Genomic DNA, 22,182 nt, shown 5'->3' with positions numbered 1-22,182 from the left:
CTCAGTATGTGGTCTATCTTGGTGTATTATGCAAGCACTTGAAAAGACAAGCTCCCTACCTCCCTATCCTGTATATGTGTAAGTCCAACTCTGGATATAACAAATATAAACAAACATTAATATATCCTATCAAAACTTCTCAATTTATTTTATTTCTTCTAATTTCAGTGGTTGGATGGTAGAAAAAGAATTAATTAAAACTCCTGGAAAATAAAGACACATAAACACACACCATAGGTATAAATCTATACATATATGTATATACTGCAGATGTTATTAGCTAAGAAATTCAAGTCACAAAGTCACTTCCTTAACAGCTATTTATAAAGTGTCAGTCCACTAGTTGGGTGAATGAGGCAGGCATTAATCAAAGAGTCACGGTAGTGAATGTAAAAAGCTGAGGTATATCCTCAGATTGATGGGAACTCAGTTCCAAGAAAACCTGTAACAAAGAAATCTCCCCTAGTTGAAGCAATATTTGAAGAATATGAGACACATTCTGGTGTAACTAACTTTACAGGGAGAAATTTGCTTAATTTAGAGCTGGTTCTCAAAGAGGGAACAAAATAATATGTTATCATACGGATCAATAAGGTGACTTCGATGGGAGACGAAGAGACCACTTTGATAACAAAGCATTACGAACCTTTTTGGGGTTTGTTTCAGCTGCTGCTCTCCTGATTCCCTCACACAAATCTCCAGTAAGCACTTCCTTCCTGTTTCTCCAGTGTGGCCAAGTGTTTGCTCACATCCTTATGGAGAGCTTTTTCTTCAGAGCACTCTTCAGAGGGCTTAATATCTCATGAGTATTTCCTCTGTATTCTCCTTTTATTAACTCCCTTCTTCAGAAATTGAAAAAGGTTGAGTGTTTCTAAATATTATGAAGTTCTTGTGATTTGTTTCCTGGGTGTGTATGTGTATTGATGGAGTGATGTTTATCACAGAAGACAAAACAACCGCATTGTGTATGGCATGTTTATTGGAAGGGGATAGGAAATATGATGAGAAGTTATAATCAGAAGAGAAGAAAAAAAAGGAGCACAAATATAGATCATTAAATTCAACCTCTGCTGTTCTCATATTTCTCTTTCCACAATCTGTTCTCACAATCTTTTCTCACCAAGGATGTATTAGATATATTCATAAGTCTTCCTCAAGCAGTGTTTTCTTGAAATGTTCTTCCTTTCAAAAACCCGAATGATTTATCTTGGTCTAAGACCTTTGATGTCAAACTGCAGAAGGTTTCCTTGAAAGGTGAAAGGAATTTTCTTTTCAGCTTCCATCTTTGCTTGTTTACAACATCCCAAGACGTTTGTTTGGTTTTGAGAATTTACAGGCTTAGTCTCATGAGAGATGTTATTTTTTTATTTGTTCCACATTCTATCTCTACTGCCCCTCCCCCAACACCCCCACTTTAGAACGAGTAAATTAAATTGGCTCAGTTATTTTTGAGTTATGAGACAGCAAAAAACATATTCTTTCTCCTCTTAAAAATTGCTCAAAGCTTTATTTGTACTGGTTTAACTCAAAAGTAGATTTAAACTTCACACTTGGCAGTAATACAAGAGGAAAGAAAAGTGAAGCCAAATTAAAAAAAACAAAAACTTATACAATCTAAAGCTTCAAACATGATAAGTATTTTGTTATGAGTTTTTGTTATCCAAATACACTGTGTATATTTTCATGTAAAAGTACAGGTACACTAGGAGAATATTACAACTGTGTTTATTTTGATTGAATAAAATAATCATTGACTATCTGCCATACAGAATATGCCCAGAAACCAGGAGAGAAAAATAGAGATGAGTAAGCTTTAGTCCCTGCTACCAAAAGAGTCTAAAACTGGAGTACAGAATTATAATAGCACACGGCATGGGTATAAACAACAGGTTATGGCGGTTCAAAGGAGAAACAGGTCGTGGTCAGCCTGAAATTCTACCACAGCCCTCGTATTCCAAGCAGCCCCCATCGACTGTTTGGACCGAAACAATCACCTCCTGATTCAGCATTCTCATTGCACTCCTATTTCCCTTTATTCCAAGTGCTCAGATTGAGTCTTTTAAAAATGTAAATGTAATCCTATCACTCCTTTGTGTAAAACTCTGTAGTTGTTTCTGGTGTATGTAGAAAGCCGTCCAGATTCCTCATTCTACCTCCCGAGTTCTGCATGATCCACCACCTGCCACCCTCGCCTTCCGTTCCTTAATCACGCTACGTCCTTTCCTCCTTTGACTCTATGCCCTTGCTTCTCCCTGAACCCAGAATCTTTTCTCCAAACACTTGCCTTGACTTGCTACTTCACATAAATCACATCATGGGGGAAACACACATAAAATGTGCTGAGAACAGGGCCTGGCACGCCATAAATACTACACACAGTGTTTGCTGCAAGTGGCCACCTAGTCTCACATAACCCTTTCACCATTTTGTTTTAATTAGACATTACTTGGTGTTATCTCATTTACATTTCATAATATATAACACATGAGCTCTTAAAATTATTTATTATTATTATTTGCTTGTTTGTCATCTATCTCCCCTTATTAGTTTCTAATCTCCATGGGGCAGAGGTTCTGTAAGTTTTGCTTTTAGTTGGATTTCTTAGACCTAGAACAGTGCCTGGAATATTGTGGTCACTTAAAAAAAATACGCCACACCAAATTTTTGAATAAAAAAAATTACATTAATGAAAGTTTAAGTATTTCAGCTCATTTTAAAATGAGGAGTCCTCCTTAGCAAAGAGTTTGTGCAGGCTACTTTTGTTTTGGCTCTAAAACTATCCTTGTGTTGGGAGTGGGAATGGATGGTAGAGACTGATTTGAGGGCATCGATGATGCAATGTCATGGTGAAACCCCCGCTGACTCACAGATTCCATCATAATGTCCTTCCCAGCTCCCCAGTCTAATAACTCCCCATTAGGGTTATATATCTTTGGGAACTGAAAATCTGGGGAGAGTTTAGAGTTTAATTCTCTTCTTCCCAGCTTTATTGAGATCTGATACACAAATAAAAATTGTAGATATTAAAGGTGTGCAATGTGGTGTTTTGATAAAAGTATACTTTGTGTAATGATTACCACAACCAAGCTAATTAACATATCTATTATTTCACATGGTTAACAATCTTTTTGTGGTGAGAACACCTAAGAGCTACTCACTTAGCAAATGTCAAGTACACAGTACGTTATTATTAACCATAGTCATCATGCTTTACATTCACTCTCCAGAATTTATTTTATTTTATTTATTTTATTATTTTTTAGAACTTACTCCTTCTATAACAGAGTCAGTGCCCTTTGTCAGCATCTCTCCATTTTCCCCCACCCCCACAACACTTGGCAACTACTCTTTTATTCTCTGTTTATCTTAGTTCAACCTTTTGTATTTCACACAGAAGTAATATGCAATATCTGTCTTTCTGTATCTGGCTTTATTCAGTTAGCATCACATTTTCTTTATCTAGTCATCCACTGCTCTTTTCCATATCTTGGCTATTGTGACTAATACTTCAATGAATACAAGAGTGTAGGGATCCTTTTGAGATACCGATTTCATTTCCTTTGGATATATATCCACAAGTGGCATTGGTGGATCAGATGGTTGTTGCATTTTTAATTTATTGAGTGAACTCCATCCTGTTTTCCATAGTGGCTGTACTAATTTACACTTTTTTCCAACAGTGTTCTCTTTTCTCCACATCCTCACCAACACTTGTTATCTTTTCATCTGGACAATGATCATTCTAACAGATGTCAGACAAATAGGTTTTGATTCGCATTCCCCTGATTAATGATTTTGAGCACCTTTTCATATACCTGCTGGCCATCGGTAAGTTGCCCATTTTTTTAATCTGGTTATTTGCTTTGCTGTTATTGAATTGAGTTCCTTACGTATTTTGATATTATTAGATATATGGCTTGAAAATATTTTCTCCTATTCCATATGTTGCCTTTTCATTTTAATTTCTTTGGCCGTGTAGAAGCTTTTTGGTTTTATATAGTCTCACTTGAAATTTTTGCTTTCATTGCCGTGCATTTATTGTCATATTCAAAAAGAGAATCTTTGTCAATACCAATGTCAAGAAGTTTATTTCCTATATTTTCTTCTAAGAGTTTTACAGTTTCAGGTCTAATATTTAAGTTTTAATTCATTTGAGTTGGTTTTTGTGTATGGTGAAAGATAAGAGTCCAATTTCATTCTTTTGTATGTGATTATCCTGTTTCCCAGCACCATTTATTGAAAAGACTATCTTTTCCCCAGTGTGTATTCTTGGCAATCTTGTCAAAGATTAATTAAACATATATATGTGTGCTTGTTTCTGGGCTATTTCTTCCATTGGTCTATGAGTCTATTTTTATGACTGTCCCATATTGTTTTGATTACTATAGCTTCTTAATGTAGTTTAAAATCAGGAAGTGTGTGATGTCTCCAGCTTTATTGTTCTTTCTCAAGATTACCTTGGCCATTTCAGGTCTTCTGTGGTTCCATACAAAATTGTAGGAATTATTTTTTCTATTTCTGTGAAAAATGTCATGGGAATTTGATAGGGATTGTATGAAATCTGTAGATTACTTTAAGTAGTATGAACATTTTAACAATATTAACTCTTCCAATCCATAAGCATGGGCTATCTTTCCATTTATTTGCATCTTCTTCAATTTATTTCATCAGTGTCTTACGGTTTTCAGTGTACAGATCTTTTACCTTCTTGGTTTAATTTATTCTTAGGTATTTTATTTTTATTTGATGGTATTGTAAATGGGGCTGTTTTCTTAACTTCTCTTTCTGAGAGATCATTGTTAGTGTATAAAAACAACTGATTTGTTATGTTGATTTTACATCCTTGAACTCCACTGAATTTGTTTATTAGCTCAAGCCATTTTTGGTGGAGGTTTTAGGATTTTCTGTATAAGATTATGTCATCAAAAAACAGACAATTTTTCTTCTTCTTTTCCAATTTGGATGTCTTTTGTTTTTCTTGCCTAATTCCTCTGGCTAAGACTTCCAGTACTGTGTTGAATAGAAGCAGCATCTTTGTCTTGCTCCTGATCTTGCAGAAAGACCTTTCAGCTTGTCACTGTTGAGTATGATGTTAGCTGTTGATTTGCCCATATATGGTCTTTAGTATGTTAGGTACATTCCTTCCATACTAATTTGTTGAGAGTTTTTATCATGAAATGATGTTGAATTTTGTCAAATGCATTTTTTGCATCTACAGAGGTAATCGTATGATTTTCCATTCAATTAATGTGGTATATCAAGTTTATTATTTGAAAATCCTGAATCATCCTTGCATCCCAGGGATAAATCTCACATGATCATGTGGTATGAACTTTTTAATGTTCTCTTGATTTTGGTTTGCTAGTATTTTATTGAAAATTTTTGCACCTTTGTTTATCCTGGATATTGGCTTATAATTTTCTTTACCGATAATGTCCTTATCTGGCTTTGGCATCAGGGTAATTCTGACCTGCTAACATGAGTTTGGAAGTGTTCATTCTTCTTTGATTTTTTGGGAAGAGTTTGAGAAGGATTGACATTAACTATTATTTAAATGTTTGGTAGAACTAATCAGTGAATCTATCTGGTCCTAGACTCTTGTTTTGAGGGAGGTTTTCATTAGTAATTCAATCTCCTTACTCATTATTGATCTGTTCAGTTTTTCTATCTCTTCATGATTCAGTCTCGATAAGTTGTATTTTGGAATTTATCCATTTCTTCTAGGTTATCCAATTAATTAGTGTGTAATGGCTCATAATAGTCTCTTCTGATCTTGTGTCGTATTATGTAAAAGCTGTAATGTTATTTCCAGTTCCTAGAATTGTGATAAAATAATTTGCTGTTGTTTAAACTATGCAGCCTGTATATATGATATTATGATAACCCAAGTACGTTAATATAATTCTAAGGGATATTTGCTGGATATAGATTTCTGGGTGGAAAGTTTTTTTTCCTTTTTTCCTTTTTTTTCTTCAGCACTTTAATCATGTCTTGCTGTTTCTTGGCCTCTATAGTTTTATAGCTTCTAATGAGGAATCATCAGTCATTCAAATTGTTGCTCCTCTGTATATAATGTTGCAATTTTCAATGGCTACTTTGAAAAATTTCTCTTTTTAAAATTTTTTGAGGAACCTTCATCCTATTTTCCACAGTAGTTGTACCAATTTACATTCCTACCAATAGTGCATGAGGGTTCCTTTTTCTCCACATCTTCACCAACAATAATTTATCTTTTTTATTTTAGCCATTCTGACATGTGTGAGGTGATATCTCATTTTAGTTTTGATATGCATTTCCCTGATGATGAGTGATGTAGAGCATGATTTCATGTATCTGTTGGGTCATCTGTCTGTCTTTGGGAAAATACCTACTTAGGTCCTCTGCCGACTTTTTGCGGGGGGGTTATTTAAATTCAAGTTAGTTAACACATAGTGTATTATTAGTTTCAGGGGTAGAATTTAATGATTCATCGGTTGCATATAACACTCAGTGCTCATTACACCAAGAGCCCTCCTTAATGTCCATCGCCCAATTATGCCTTCCCCCCCCCACCTTCTGTCCACCAACCCTCAACTTGTTTCCTAGAGCTCACCCATATGTGGAATTTAAGAAACAAAACAAATGAACATAGGGGAAGGGAAACCAAAGCATGAGCATGGAGCCAAACATAGGGTTCCATCTCACAACCCTGAGGTCACCACCTGAGCCAAAACCAAGAGCCGGTCGCTCAACCAACCGTGCCCCCCAGGTACCCCAGTTGTTGGCTATTTTTAGATTGCAGTCTGGATATTATATTGTGAATTCTGTTACATTTTCGCAAAGAGTACTTACTTTTTTTTGTTTGTTTTATTAGGCAATTGACTTGGTATGATTCAAACTATAAACTGGTTTTGGGGAAACAGCTCAAAGTTTAGTCAGGTCTTTTATCTTAAGTTGGAATTTGTCCTTATATTTGTTAAAAGTCAGCTAGAGGTTTTTGCAGTTTGTGTATATAATTCTGGGCTCTCACTTTCTGCCTATCTAATTTCCAAATCTTATCCCTTCACCCCCTATTTTCCAGCAGGTCAGTTTGTCCAAACTCTGTCCTTCAATCTAGAGAGACTGGGGTTTTGATTGGAATTGTAGCTGTCCTGTTTGGCACTCATTTCATGAAGCTTGACTAATCTCAAGCTAAAAGCCACTAGAACAAGAAATTCACTTTTCTTCCAAGTTTTGACTCTCCTCCAGAATCTTCTGTCAGGATTTTTTATTTTGATTTTTTGTTTCATTTATTTATTTTTTTAAGATTTTATTTATTTATTTGAGAGAGAGCACAGGAGCAAGAGAAAACACAGAGGGAGAGAGAGAGCAAGGGAGAAGCAGACTCTCCCCTGAGCAGAGAGCCCAACGTGGGGCTTGATTCCAGGACCCTGAGATCATGACCTGAGCCAAAGGTAGACATATAACCGACTAAGCCATCCAGGTGCCCCTTGAGTTTTTGTTTTAGTTGGTTTATTTGTCATTTTTTCCCAGTGTTTATAGTAAGCTTTGGGACCATTGATTCAGTAGAATCTTACTCTGCCATACCAGAAATATAAATCCACCCCCCCATTTTTACATGTTCCCACCACTATTTGAACATTTCATATGTTTCTGCCATGATAAGATGTTCCGTGCTTGTCTTGTACTTTCCCTGTCCCAGATCTTAAATCAACCATTTCTCCAAAGAATGCTAGTTCTTTTAAGTGGGGAATGGTATTTAGTAGCCAAGATCTGGGCACCAGATGTGCTCATGGCTATTGGAGTATCACTGATCCCAGGCCCTTTCAGTGGACAAAGATAGATTATATATATACATATATAGAAAGAATCATGAAATAGATTATATGTATACATATATAGAAAGAATCATGATTTCACTGTTATGATCTGAAGTGTATGTTTCTCAAATTTATATGTTTAAGTTCTATTTCCCAGTACTTTGGAATGGGATGTATTTGGAGATAAGACTTTTAAAGAGGAGGCAATTAAGGTAAAATGAGGTCATATGGATGGCCCTAACTCAATTTACTGGGGTCCTTCGAAGAAGAGGAAATTAAGACATAGATATCCCACAGACTGAGAGGTGCCCATAATGTGAGGACACAATGAAAACGCAGCCATCTGCAAGCCAAGAAAGGAGACGTCAGAAGGAAACAAATCTGCCTACATCTTAATCATGAACCTCTAGCCTCTGGAACTGTGTGAAAATAAATTTCTATTGTTCAGGCCATCCGCAGTGGCATTTTTGTTATGGTAGCCCTAGCTGACTAATATAATAAAATGAATTCTAACCTCATACCACAGGACTTATTCTAGTTTTTACCCTATAGATTTTGTTACTTCCTTCTCTGACAGTGAATAACATGGCTAGCAGCATCCTTAATTTATTTGCTTATTTATTTATTTGATCAATCCAACTATATGTAACTTCTATTTCCACTTCTACCTCTTCTTTTGCACAAATGACCTCCTAGCTCTGCTTGGGCTCTGTCCTGTGCACTGACAGATAACCCCATGTGGGCATAGTCAAACTCCTACTCAGACCATGATGATCTGGTCCACATGGTTACCCTCCTCACCATGCTCAGACTCTGTCACTCAACATCCAGCCACCCTCATCAGTGGAAGCCTTCTGAAGTCACTTGGGCTCTGATATCCCATTGTAGGCTACTGAAAGTCTCCCCAGTATACCTCTTCCATCACTAGCTTAGACATCAACCATGCTCTGTCCCACCTAATGTCTTTAGACATTAATTTTTCTGGAGGAAAACAGGAGAACAAGGTAGAGAAGGAAAAGAATAAGAGAAATTGATACACTTTCCTTTAAATGACAGTCAGCTGAACTGCTTTTTATTAGCATTTACAGTTCCAAACAAACTTCAATATTTTATACAAAAAAAAAAGGTAGCCTGGCATTTTGTGATAAAAGGAAAACAAGTGTGGTTTTATTAAATTAAAATATAGCAATTTAAGGAAGTCTAGTAAAATATTGCACAGCAGGTGTCAGTCAGGGGCTATAAAATAACATTCAGAGCCTATACATAACAGATTGTGTCAGGGATGGTATACATAAGACCATCTTCAAACAGTAATGCTTTGCTTCTCCTTATTTTCTTATAGAAGACCTTTGTCTTATTCAGTCAGAAATACCCACGTTGTTTGGCAGAGAAGTAGAATTATTATAGTAGGAATGAAAAAATAAAGAAATAGTCCATACTCTTTGATTTCTAAAATAAGCTTTTGAGAATCAAGAGATGTCCTGAGGAAAGAACATAAATTTTGTATCACAATAATACCATTGGAAGGAAATGAGAAGGAAGATGTAACCACCTCACTCCTCAATCCTGGAAGCTGATCAGCTGGGCTAGGAAGTTAGCGACCGGAGTGAGCAGCGAAGGTGAAACGTAATGCTACAGAATGCCAGAGCAGGGGGCCGGATGGAGAGGAGCAAAGTACCACTTGGTGCTGTGAGTGGCTGTGCCTGCAAGCTCAGAGGAGCGAAGCCAGGGCCTGTAAATGTATTATTACCAGAATAAGTCACATGGGCTGCTGGGCTTTTTCTGTCCTCCTTCTAGATGTGTATCTTCCACTGAAAGCTGCCTTGGGGAATGTACAACAGATGGACATCTTTCTATGCCTGAGGCTTTGCGAAGCCTCTTCTAACGGCCCCATATAGACAGTCTACTATATTTTCAATCAGCTAGGGCAAAAGTTTCAAAAATCCGTGGGTTGAGATCTTGATGCAGAGAGTTGTTGGAGGAATAGAAAATAAAGCCTCTGGGGTTTGCACTTGACTTGAACTGTGTAATGTTGAAGCCCACCTCTAACCCACACTAATTATCTCACATCCTGGTAGAAGTCCAGGATCTGTTATTTTGAATATCTCTATCTATCTATCTTTAAACTAGTCACTTTAGCCTTCTTGAGTCTTACAATTTTCTTATTTATAAAATGAAAGTAATAATATCTACCTACAGGGGCTATTGTTAGGAATAAATGAAATTGCCTTTGCAGCCAACCTGGCATACAGCCAGTCCTTAATAAAGGTTAATATTTTTATTATGAAAAAAGAAATTAGAGAGGTTCATACTATCTCAAATTGACCCTGTTCAGAAGGCAATTAATAGCTAAGGCCATACTTTTCTACTACCATTGTTAGAACATTTATATTGAATTCATTCCATATTCATCCATTTCTTCATCAGATATCTATCATTACTATGTGCCAGACACTGTGGTAAGTATTTGGGAAACAACAGAATCAAGTCAAACAAGATTCCAGTGCTATGGATGTTACAGTATAGCAGCAGGACTGACATAAAACAATGAATCAGCGATCATTTTAATTACAGTTGTGAGAAGTGTTGCAAAAGAGATAGGCAAGGTTTTCACTATCCTACCGGGGGCCCTTGCTTCGTTCTCTCTTACGGCCTTTCACTTTCCTTCAAGGAGTCTGACTCCCTGGCTGGAGAGCACAGATGGAAACAACAGAAGAACACAGGTGGATCCAGGTTTCCACTTGTCTCCAGCAAGGTGGCAGCATTTTAGTGGAGTCATCAGACACCCTGCAGACCAGACCTCACATTAACTGGATATGTTGCCCCAGCCGATGTCTTGTGGCACCAGAAGATGCAGCCGGGCCTAACTGAATTCCTGCCCCAAATAGTGAGATATGATAAAATGGTGATCATGGTTGTTGTGCTGCTGAGGTCTGGGCGAGTGTGTAACGCAGCAATATATAATAAGCCATATTCTGAATTCCACTAATTCCACTAACTGAATTGTGTCTAGTTCATTTTTCTTAAATTACAGGGCACATTTATAGACCTGTAGTTTATTACACATTTATTAAAAATACATGAACAATTAAGACAATTTATGTGAGTGAGAGATTTGCCTTACTGGAAAGCGCTGAGGAGATACAGTTTGTGTGGGACCAGGCCACTGCCGGAACCTTCTTTGACGGGAATGGAAGAACCATGTTAAATGTGGAGGGTTTTTTTAATCATTGAACAGGCTTGTTATGTTTCTGGCAGAGGTCACTTTCAAGTAAATACTGTCAAATAGAAAGTCTAGGAAGCATGCATGTTGATATGGGGCAGATACTCTTTCACGGGCTCTGTGTAGTACTTGACCTGCTGACTTCAGGTAACATTCTTAGTGACAGGCCTGAAGGAGAAACACAGTGCAACACACACACCAAAGTGCCAAAATCCTAACTAATAAAAATCCCCAAGACCCAACACTTATGCAATGACATTCTAAGCTTTACACTTGGGTTCACTGGGTTCTCTGTTTCCCACACTGCTCCATGTTCCACAGGGTTCCTCCATTTGTAGGTCCCGTTAGAGAGGGACTCGGCATGCTGACAAACAAGGACATCAGGAGTCATAAGGTCTAACCTGGTGGTCTAGCACTGTTACCCACCAGCTGCGTGGCTTTGGAAAAGTTGCTGCAACCCTCTTGTCTATGGTTTTCTCCACTGTAAAGTGAGAGCAATACAGGTCTCATAGGGCTGGGATTTAAGTGACTTATTCTACATGCACCTGCTTTATTGAAAGAAAGTAACAAGCATTTCTTTTTCCATATCCCCAAGTTCTCTCCCCTGTAGTCTTGCACATAATATGTTAGCAGTGCTTTCAGAAAGTCAGTCTGAAATATAATTGCCTATTTTAATAAATAGCAATTTTGTAATACTTTTTCCCTCTGCATCTGAATGCTCATCCTGATGGCTTTGCTTGCTTTTTAATTGTGTGGATGTCTGTTAAGGTGAGGGCAGAGCACTTCACTTTTGAAAATAAAGAAACTCAGTTCTTTCCAAGCTATTCAGCAGTTTAAAAATTCATTTAAGTATTCACTAAGCAAAATAAGAAGAATCAAATGCTTATGGCACTTCATTAGGGTACTACAGAATCCAGCTCATAGAATGACAGTTGATTTAAAGCCATTTGGCCACTAAGGTCTTAACAGATTTTAGAGTGTAAGAAGCAGCAAAGTTGACAACCTGGGGAAGTATTTATTCATTATCATTTCTAGCAGAAAATTTGGGTTATTTATTTATAAGACACAGAATATGAAATACTTAGGTTACTGCTACCCTTAAAATAAAGTCCTAATGTGTAATAATTCCACAGACTTGAAAGAATTGAAGTTATAAGTTCATCTTCTTAAGTTACTGTATTTATGAAGTGAGGAATATGGTGAAAGTTCACTATGATTTTACTTAAAAGATAAGTTTTACCAGTCCTGGGTTCAAATAACTTTTAAAAAATAGTAATTCAATCATTTATAGATTTTTTATATATATGAAGTGCTTAGTAGTTGATAGTAATAATTTTTTTGTTATACTCTATACCATTGTTCCATCAAATAATATATTTTGTACTCACTAAGGGTAAGGAGATATGTTGTATTTAAGTAAACTACTACAAGCAATCAAAGACAGGATGTTCTTTTTTTTAAATTTTATTCTATTATGTTATGTTAATCACCATACATTACATCATTAGTTTTTGATGTAGTGTTCCATGATTCATTGTTTGCATATAACACCCAGTGCTCCATTCAATGTGTGCCCTCTTTAATACCCATCACCAGGCTAACCCATCCCCCGACCCCTCTCCCCTCTAGAACCCTCAGTTTGTTTCTCAGAAAAGACAGGATGTTCTTAAAAGTGAAAGCATAATTACGATTGCTGGATATTATTATATTCAAGTTCTTCTGAGAAAGGGAAAATGAAATGTCAATTATAAGACTTGATATATGCTATTTTAATATTAAAGAAAAGAGAAAAATAAAAGACAAATGTCAATGATACTCCAGATTTCCAGATAGGCTTTATGAAATGATCAAATCTGTTTGTAAAGTTCCTCATTAATATTTATCTTATTCAATAATATGTCTGAGGAAACAGGATACTCTGATGTAAAATAATTAAATCACTTTAGGAATATTTGTATTAAGAATTTTATTCCTTTTGTCCACTTACTGTGCTGTGCTCATTGAATATTTATTTTCTTTGTGCAGAAGAGGTTAAGGGGATAGAGTTCCAAAGGACTTGAATTAGAAGTAATCCAGGGGCTACCACTGGGACAAAATGTTACTTGGGACATTAGGAGAAGAGTCATTACCATAAATAAATTATCTCCGATCTGGGTATCAAGTTCAGTTCCTGTGATGAAACAGATGGTTTTTCCGACTTGCCACATTGTCCTTCCTTCTTATTTCTTTTCAGCTCGAAGAATGTGTTTGATTTGTGGAGAATCTAGTAGCAAAGACATTTATACAAAATTGTTTGCAGTACCTTAGTTGCTAAAAGCCTGATAGAAACCATTTGCTAGGGAAGAAAAGAATCTTCAAAGGAACCAGTAATCTCGGTTTTGTTCAAACTCTCCAACTTCTCTGGACTGTGTAAGATATTGAAAAGAAGGAAGCAAAAAAAAAAAAAAAAAAAAAGGGACAACTATCCATGGCAGATACCACAATACACTTCATATATCATTGCAACTTAAATTTCCTAATCTGATGTGGAAATTTTCTTCTGTCCCATATTTTTTCCTGAACATAAAATACTAGCACATGAAGATTAAAAACAGAGAATGTTAGGCTCCTGTCCTAGAACTATTATTTGTACATACACAGCTAAGTATCATTTTAAAATTTATAATGTGGTCTCCTCTATGGCTCAACTAATTAAAAAAATAACTTTATAAAAACATATTGAGCATCTACTCTTTATAAGATACTGTATATATATATATATATATATATATATATATATATATATATATATGTTCATGAAGTATGATAACCTTGAAAGAAAACTATTTTTCCCCCCTCTGGAAGTATGAATCTATTTCAAGGAGAAGATGAGACATAAGTTCAGGCAGAATTTAAAAGAATGTAATAGGTAAAACACACATAGTACAAAGTAGTGCATGATTGAATTGATAATTACTCTGACCCCAATGAGCAGTCCCCAGGCTCCTGAGTATTTCAATCAGGTCTGAGTGTTTAACCCTGTTTAGCAATCAAACTAAGTGCTCAGTCGCATTTCCATTTGTAGTAGACTAAATAAGGGATCCTGCCTCTTACCCCACACTCCAAGGTACATCTCCAGATTCGAGCTCAATCTCTCATAAAGAGAAGGAAGAGCCCTTCTCTTAAACCAATACCACTCTATCCTTTTGAACTCTAAATCTGTAATCAGTGAGCTTCTTTAAATGCTTAGTCTCTTTCCTGATTGTTCCCTTCACATCTGTGTTTTTATTGAAACTGAGCTGTCCCCTGAGGAAACTGCTTCTCTTCAAATGGAATCAAAGCTGTTTTTCTTTTCTTGCTCATACCATGTTCCTCAGGGCCAGTAAGGGAAGTGGACATCCTCCTCGCTCTACCCGGACAGTTTCCAAACGTAACAACCTCTTCCTTCTGCAAACATCTTGCTCCTCTGAAGCACATGCTGTCAGGTCACATCACCCTCTCTGTCCCCTCATTGCTTTGTCTACCAATCTCTTGTCGAGCCCTCCATTCATCCAAGTTTCAGCTTTAATCCATTGACCCATTCCTTTGTTATCATTTGTCGGTTCCTACCTGTCTTCACTTGCTGCACTGTCGAGCAAAGACTTGACAACTCATGGTAATAGGATAGCAGCGATAGTTAATTTTACTGAGTGCTTCTGGGTGCCAGGCACACTGTTCAGTGTTTTACATACTTGACATTTAACTCACCACAACCTTATAAGAGATGGTCTATTATTATTCCATTTCACCAATAAAGTAACCCAAGGTTATTAATGAATTAATTAATGCATTTATGTGCATCTGTACATATGTATGTATGTACATATTTTTGCAAATGATCCTCGCTTCCCTTCCCTGCCTCCCTTTTGTCATTGTTCTACACATGCACAAGCCTGACTTTGGAGTAAGCCAGCCATGTGTATCCTTACTATACCCAAACAGGTGAACATTGCTGGAATAAATAATACAACTATTCAGACTGATTTCACTTTCAATTCATTTTCTCAAGTGGGCAATCAAGACTGATGACAAGCCTACTCTGTTTTTCTTCTGGGCTCACTTCCCACTCTGCAAGATAACTATTTCATTCCCCACACCTCCCTCCCCACACTTCTTTCTCACCTAATTACTTCACTTCCAACATCATTTAGAAGGAAGATGCCATCCAGAAAGGAAACTCCCTTATTTTTCATTCACATAAATCTGTGGAGATACCTGTCCCCGGGACCTCTCCTGACAATGATAGACCCTTTATTCTTTTTATCACAGGCTGGACTCTGCATTTCTGAGCTGGATCCCAGGCCCTGTCATCTTCTCAAAGATTTTACTCCCTTCTTCCTCTGGAATCATTAACATTTTATTAAGTTGAAAATACCATTAATTGTAGGCTGCACCATTGTTTTATGTACACTTATTTTCTCTAGTTGTGGTAAAATATACATAACATAAAATTTACCATTTTAACCATTAGTAAGTGTACAGTTCAGTGGCATTAAGTACATTCACACTGTTTTGCAACCACCACCAGCCCCCATATTTAGAACTCCTTTCATCTTTCCAGACTGCAACAATAACTCTCCATTCTTCCCTCCCCACTGGCCCTGGCAACCACCATTCTCCCTTCAGTCTTTATGGATTTGACAAGCTAAGTACCTCATTTAAGTGAAAGCATGCAATATTTGTCCTTTTGTGACTGGCTTGTTCCATTTAGCATAGGGTCTTCTAGGTTCATCCACATTGTAGCATGTGTCAAAATGTCCTTCCTTTTTAAAGACTGAATAATATTTCATTGCAAGTATAGACCACATTTTGTTTATCCATTCATTTTTGATGGACACTTGGGTTGATTCCTCCTTTGATTACTATAAATAATTCTGCTATGAATATGGGTGTACAAATACCTATGCAAGTCTCTGCTTTCAGTTTTTTGGGAACATACCCAGAAGTGGAATGGCTGGACCATATAGTAATTCTATGTTTAATTTTTTGAGGAACCCCCATGCCACTTTCCACCACAGCTGCACCATTTTACATACCTACCAATACATGGCATTCTAATCTCTCTACATCCTTGCCAACACTTGCTATTTTCTTCTTTTTTAAATAATTGCCTGTGTGTAATTTTTTAAAAGAAAAAAATATATATCCTATGACAGGAAATCTAATTAGTAAACCTCCAAATGTTGAGACATCAAAGGCCTTCATCTTCAATATGTGGACATGTGAGAAGAAAAGTCCACTAGGTAGAAAGGGACAGTAATGGTGTGAGGCCATCTCCACCTTGACACAGAATGGAGAGAAGGAGACAAACAAGAAAACAAAACACTAGCTTAAGAACTGAACACAAGCCAGTCCTCAAGCAGCTTACCAGTCTGAATTCAAACTGCCAGTGAGATTCAAAGACCACAAGTGGAAAATTTAGCCTAAAGAAGATTTTGGTGAAAATTGCCTCAAGATGACTCATAGATTTTATTTATTTTATTTTATTTTATTTTTTTAAAGATTTTATTTATTTATTTGACAGAGATTGTGAGAGCAGGAACACAAGCAGGGGGAGTGAGAGAGGGAGAAGCAGGCTCCCTGCTGAGCAGGGACCCCGATGCGGGGCTGGATCCCAGGACCCTGGGATCATGCCCTGAGCTGAAGGCAGACGCTTAACGACTGAGCCACCCAGGCGCCCTGACTCATAGATTTTAATGCAAATCCTTTATACTTCAATTAATGGATTATAAGACATCCCAATCTCAAAATAATTAAAATGTGATAAAACCTGTATTTTAGAACTAAAGAAATGTGGTATTTATATTTAAATTAATGTGGAATTTATGTTTATATTAAAATCATTCCCAATTAACATAAAAACACTTGAATGTCCTTCACCTTAAAAAAATAATAAACCTGAACCTTTATTTCGCTCTATTTCACTCAGTTATCTGCCACTTTTTATCACCTCTGTTGATACATTTTTTCAGAAGTAATATCGCCAAGGCTATATTCACTTTCTCCATTACCGTTCATACTTTATTTCATCTTGTTTTCTTTCTTTTTTAACAACATAAATAATATATAGATGCATTTCAATTGTAAAAGATGCAAACAGTATAGAAAGATACAGTGTTCAAGTATCCTCTAATGTCTTCTTCCAGTTTCTCTTCCTTCATATACATCATATACATATATATGTATGAATATATATGTGTGTATATATATATATATATATATATATATCTTTGGATGTATATACTGTATATACAATTAGCAATAATCGTGCCTCGGATAAACCTCATTGGCTACGATACTGCCACTGTGCAAAGCTTATACTATATATACAATTCTTCTTGTTTTACATATTGTTATCTTTTTCCTTTTATTTGTTCACTTAAGAATATGTCTTGGACAACTATCCATGTCAATACCTTTAAATCTACTGGTGTTTTTTTGACTGCCTGGTTTTATGGCATAGATAAACACTTCTACTACTGACAGAAATTTAAGTCATTTTTGATTTTCATGATTTCCATGCTGCCAAGAATAAATTCCTAGAAGTAGAATTGCTGGCTGTAAAGGGCATATGCATTTTATATTTGACAGACATTAGTAACTGGCTCTACAAAAAAAAAAAAAAATACTTCCATGATTTACACTCTGAACAAAAGTTCAATAGAGTCCTTACTCAACTACCACATCACTAAGATTGCTCTTGTTAAGATCCCAACTCTGCAAGTTGCCAAAGCCACAAGTACTGTTCTATTCTCCTTTTACTTAATACCTCTGCAGTCTTTACTGCAACTGATCCCTTCCTTCCTGCTGAAACAAGTCAGGGCTAGATTTCTAACAAAGTATGTGAAGAAAACCCCAGCAAAAGTGTTCCCCGAATTCCCTTTCAGCTCTAGCCAGGACTGGATTTCATGGCCTCTGTTGCTGCAAGAAAGTCTGGAAAATTGGGTAATAGGATTTCTGTGTTGGTTTAGATGAATCATAAATCGTATCTTTCTATATCTTTGCTTAAATGAGTGTTGAGCACTTAATTAAAGATAACTGAAATAATTTTACCAACCAGTGGCTATCGATGAGGGGTCAATATTATAATGTAAACAGAGGAAAATTATATAAAATTGCCAAATTACATAATATTGTGCATAGGTTATAAAAGTTATACTGATTTAATGCTCGGGGGCCTGGGTTTGGTCTTCATTCTGTCAGTAAGCTTCTGAGTTTCTCATCTGTTAAACGAAGCTGACAGTACCCACCTTGAACACTTCTCAAGGGGGGGTGCAAGAATAAAAATTGATGTGGAAGTCACTTTCAAACACTAAAGTATCGTACGAATTGGCTTTCATTACCAATATATTAACTTTTGTTGACAGAGAATACAAGTATTGCAAATAAGCAAAAACATGTGTCTTTCTAGGATACTCATTTCCTCAAATCTGGATTTCTTCTGAAATAAAGAAGCTACATTTTAATTTGTTCTTTGTAAACCCTAAGTGTCATTACTATCCCCTATATGTGCCTTTGTCTTTTCTTCTACATGGTTTAAGTAGAAAAAAATGAGAAAAAAAAAAAAAAAGCACAGGTAGGGGCTTTTAACCTCCCATTTATTTATCTTTTCTTTTGACAGAAAAGCCCCCTCGATTTAAAAAAAAAAAAGGCCAATTCTGGGGTCACAGAGTAAGAAGAAAGCTCCACGATTATTCTTGGCCCCAGCAAAAAGCCAGAAAAGGAGAGACACAGAAGACCTGAAAAGAGAAAGAGTACAGCCTGCTTCCTGTGTCCTTCATGATGAGTGAATGAATGGTGACTGTAGGGAGCCAGGACTTACTGCCAGTCACCTGAGGAGGTTACAGAAACAGAAGTCCAGACTTTCCATGCAACCACACTCCCAAGTTTCTGTGAGACTTTTGAGCAAACAGCTCTTTGCCTCAGCAGATGTCTACTTACAGCATTGTTTTTGTATTTGCAGAACATTTTTATATGTTAAAGAGTTGCTAGAATACTTTACAAGGTCATTTTCATGGTGAGGGTTAAGAGGGGGAAATGACAGGGGTCTCGGTCATCGGAGGAAACTTTGAGAAATATTCAGAGAAAATAGGGCAAGTAGAGACGGCTTGGTTATTTACTGGGTTCAGAGCCTGTCAACAGGAACTAAGGTGACTTGGAAACAAATCCTTTCTGCTGCAGGATGTTGAAAACCGCTGATAAAAAGCAAATGGATTCCAGTGATGGTGGTGCCAGCCGAATGATCGCTGGTGAGACTAGACCCAGATGCTGAAGAAATCGGTGAAGAAATCAAGTTTCATCTTAAAGAATCAGACTTATCCTAGTTAGTGATTATGTTTCACACAAATTCAAAAGATCCAAGATACAAAAAAAAAAAAAAATGGGTTTCAGTCTTTTAACCCTTCTAGACAGGCATGAGAAATTATTGATATTTTATTTGGAAGATTATATTTATAATTTGGAGAAAGAGGGCTACCATGGAGGTAAGTATTTTCTCCACTGATGATACTCTAACCTGTATACCTGTTGATCCACTCAGATCCATGTTGCTCACACCCATATCTGATATTTTATGTCACTCATTGAATTGATTCCCCCCTTTCCCATCCCATCCACCTGACCCATAAGAATGGGTCCCAAGATTGAGTCAGACCTGTGAACACTGTATATTGGAGGATCCACTTGCCATGATTGCAGTTAGCATCTGCTAAACGTGTTGCTAGGATGCAAGCATTACCAATTATAATTTTGTTAAGTTCCATGAAGGCAGAGTTCAGTCCTGTCTTGTTAGCCACATTATTCCCTCCTGCAACATATTAGGTGCTTAATGAATGATGGAATAAATGCAAACCATTGACAGCAAACATGATGCATTTCTGATGACCTTTTCAGCCGACATATTGGTATAACTGATGGATTCAATATCATTTGTATATTACACACATCAGGAACAGTCTAGGTTAAATAGGATTACGTGGCTTACTCAGAGAACACAGCTGACAAATAAAACATTGTTTCTGTGCAGAAATGTGCTCTTAAAAATTGGTCTGCAAATGAACTTTCAGAACACAAACCATCTGTATGTTGGGGCCTGCCTGTCTTTAAATTTATTTATTGAGTCATTTTTTCCCCATTTCAAAATTTTTGCCTCACAGGAGGTGGCTTTACATGTTGCTTTGAGCTTTTCCTTTCCTCTTGTTCCTTTTTCCCTTTAAAAAGGAATCCTCTGAAGGTCTTGGCCCCATGTCAATGCTGTATTCACAAGGATTAAGGATCAGCAGAGCTGCTGTGCAACAATTCCGACACTGAGTACATCCTGCGGATCGGCAGCACGTCGCCTGCTAGTGCGCAGGAGGTCCCAGTGTTCCAGTAGAGGCATGGTAAATTTAGCAGCTGTCTTGTATTTGTCATTGGGGATGGGGTGGAGGTGGTTGGCTGTGATCTAGACTCATCTGTGAGTTTTACTTGAAAGTTTACTTTAAAGGATTCATCTAACAGGAACGTGTTTCACATATTCTCAGTTTCTGTAAATTGTAATAACTTTGTAACAACAACATGTAGACACACAGGGACACACATGCATGTGCAGTACAACCTGTATTCTCTATGCTTAACATCTCCTTTGTTGTCAATATTCTGTTTAATTACGTATGAACTCTCAAGACCACTCAACGATAACCTACGGAGGCCATCAGTCTGGTTATTTTCATTCGTCATCTGGGTCTGTTTATAACAGAGAAATGTATTATTTTGGAAGGAAGTGGGAGAAGGTAGCAAAGGAATTAGCAGTGAGGATATGCAGAGGGTTGGTTTTTTGTTTTCTTTGTTTTGTTTTGTTTTTCCTAATAGACATTCATGCAGACAGATAATGACAGCTAAACTCATTTATTTTATATTCTCTCCTTATCCCATCCATAGTCTAATTAAGCTTATTATGACAGAATCAAGGAAACTTCAAGATGGAAGGAGATCATCTAGATCAAGCACCTATTTTAGAACAAAGAAAATCTGAGGTACAAAGAAAGGATGAACAATTAGAATAAGACAATGGTGGTATAAATGAGACTAAGACACTTCACTTCCAGTTTAGTGCTTATTTTATTACTTTACATTAATTTTTCATTATACTCATAGGTATCCAGCTCTGACTTGAGTCCTTATATTCTTGAAAACTACAGATGCAGAGAGTATTTCCAGAATTGGAATTAATATAATATAATATAATATAATATAATATAATATAATATAATTAATATAATAAATAGTCCGTTGCCAAGTTTCCAAAGACACGGAAAAAGATTTCAACACATAACATAATCCTCTTAGTGTTTAACCCCTTGGCATTCAATCCTATGTACAGAGTGAGGAAGGATGAATGGTGTGGTAAAGAGGGACATGCAAGCCCATTAACTCCAACAAACAACCCAAGTATTAAGCCTACATTCTACTCTGTGCACAATATAGTTGAAAATGTATTGATGAAACATAATAATTTAGAAACTTCTGCTTTAGTCTAATCCTCAGCTCTTTTAATGGGGGTGAGTAGCATTCTCCGGGAGAAGTATAATATGAATGACCTCCACCTTCAGGTGTGCAGAGGAATGAATGGGCAAAGCTGGTGGTGATGGAAACAGTTAATGCCCTCCACACACTTAAATGTCAGAAATCTGCTTTATCTACTAATCAAAATCATCTAGAATCATAGCTCTTCTCTTAAAATAAAGAACTATTTTCATTTATCAAACATTTCTGTCTTTGGGGTAAAATTTTCCAATCACATAATCCACCTGAAATGAGATAAAATAATCAGTATTCAAATAAATACAATAAACATATGCTAATTATGAAGCCCTGAGATCCAAAGACAAATAAGGCACATCCCTTGTCCCTATGAGACACATGATTTTCCTGTCCCATCTGTAGTATCTGAAGCACTATTTACTTTGGGTTTTTCTTTGAATCTGTTCTAAATCAACTCACTTTTTTTTTTAACTTAGTTTAATTCTAAACAATAATGCCTCTCAAGTCATGGGTTTCAAGTGCATATTTTATTTTTTCTATCATACATCAAAATACACACACGCACACACAACTATTTACATAAAATAGAGCATTCGTGGATGCCTCATCTGGACTCACTCA

At 36.6% G+C, this 22,182-nt stretch overlaps 1 long non-coding RNA gene and 1 pseudogene across 3 annotated transcripts in view; both read right to left on the bottom strand.

The window, feature by feature from the left end:
* Positions 1-22,182, bottom strand: part of LOC115936771 (uncharacterized) — a 179,066-nt gene that overhangs the window by 34,596 nt on the left and 122,288 nt on the right. The window lies entirely within an intron of this gene.
* LOC115936772 (U4 spliceosomal RNA) lies at positions 17,232-17,356 on the bottom strand (annotated as a pseudogene).

Source organism: Leptonychotes weddellii, chromosome 5 (genome assembly GCF_054177405.1).
Source record: "Leptonychotes weddellii isolate Sample4059 chromosome 5, ASM5417740v2, whole genome shotgun sequence".
Lineage (NCBI taxonomy): Eukaryota > Metazoa > Chordata > Mammalia > Carnivora > Phocidae > Leptonychotes > Leptonychotes weddellii.
The sequence above is the reverse complement of the archived record's forward strand: the minus strand, read 5'-3'. Positions and strand labels throughout refer to the sequence as shown.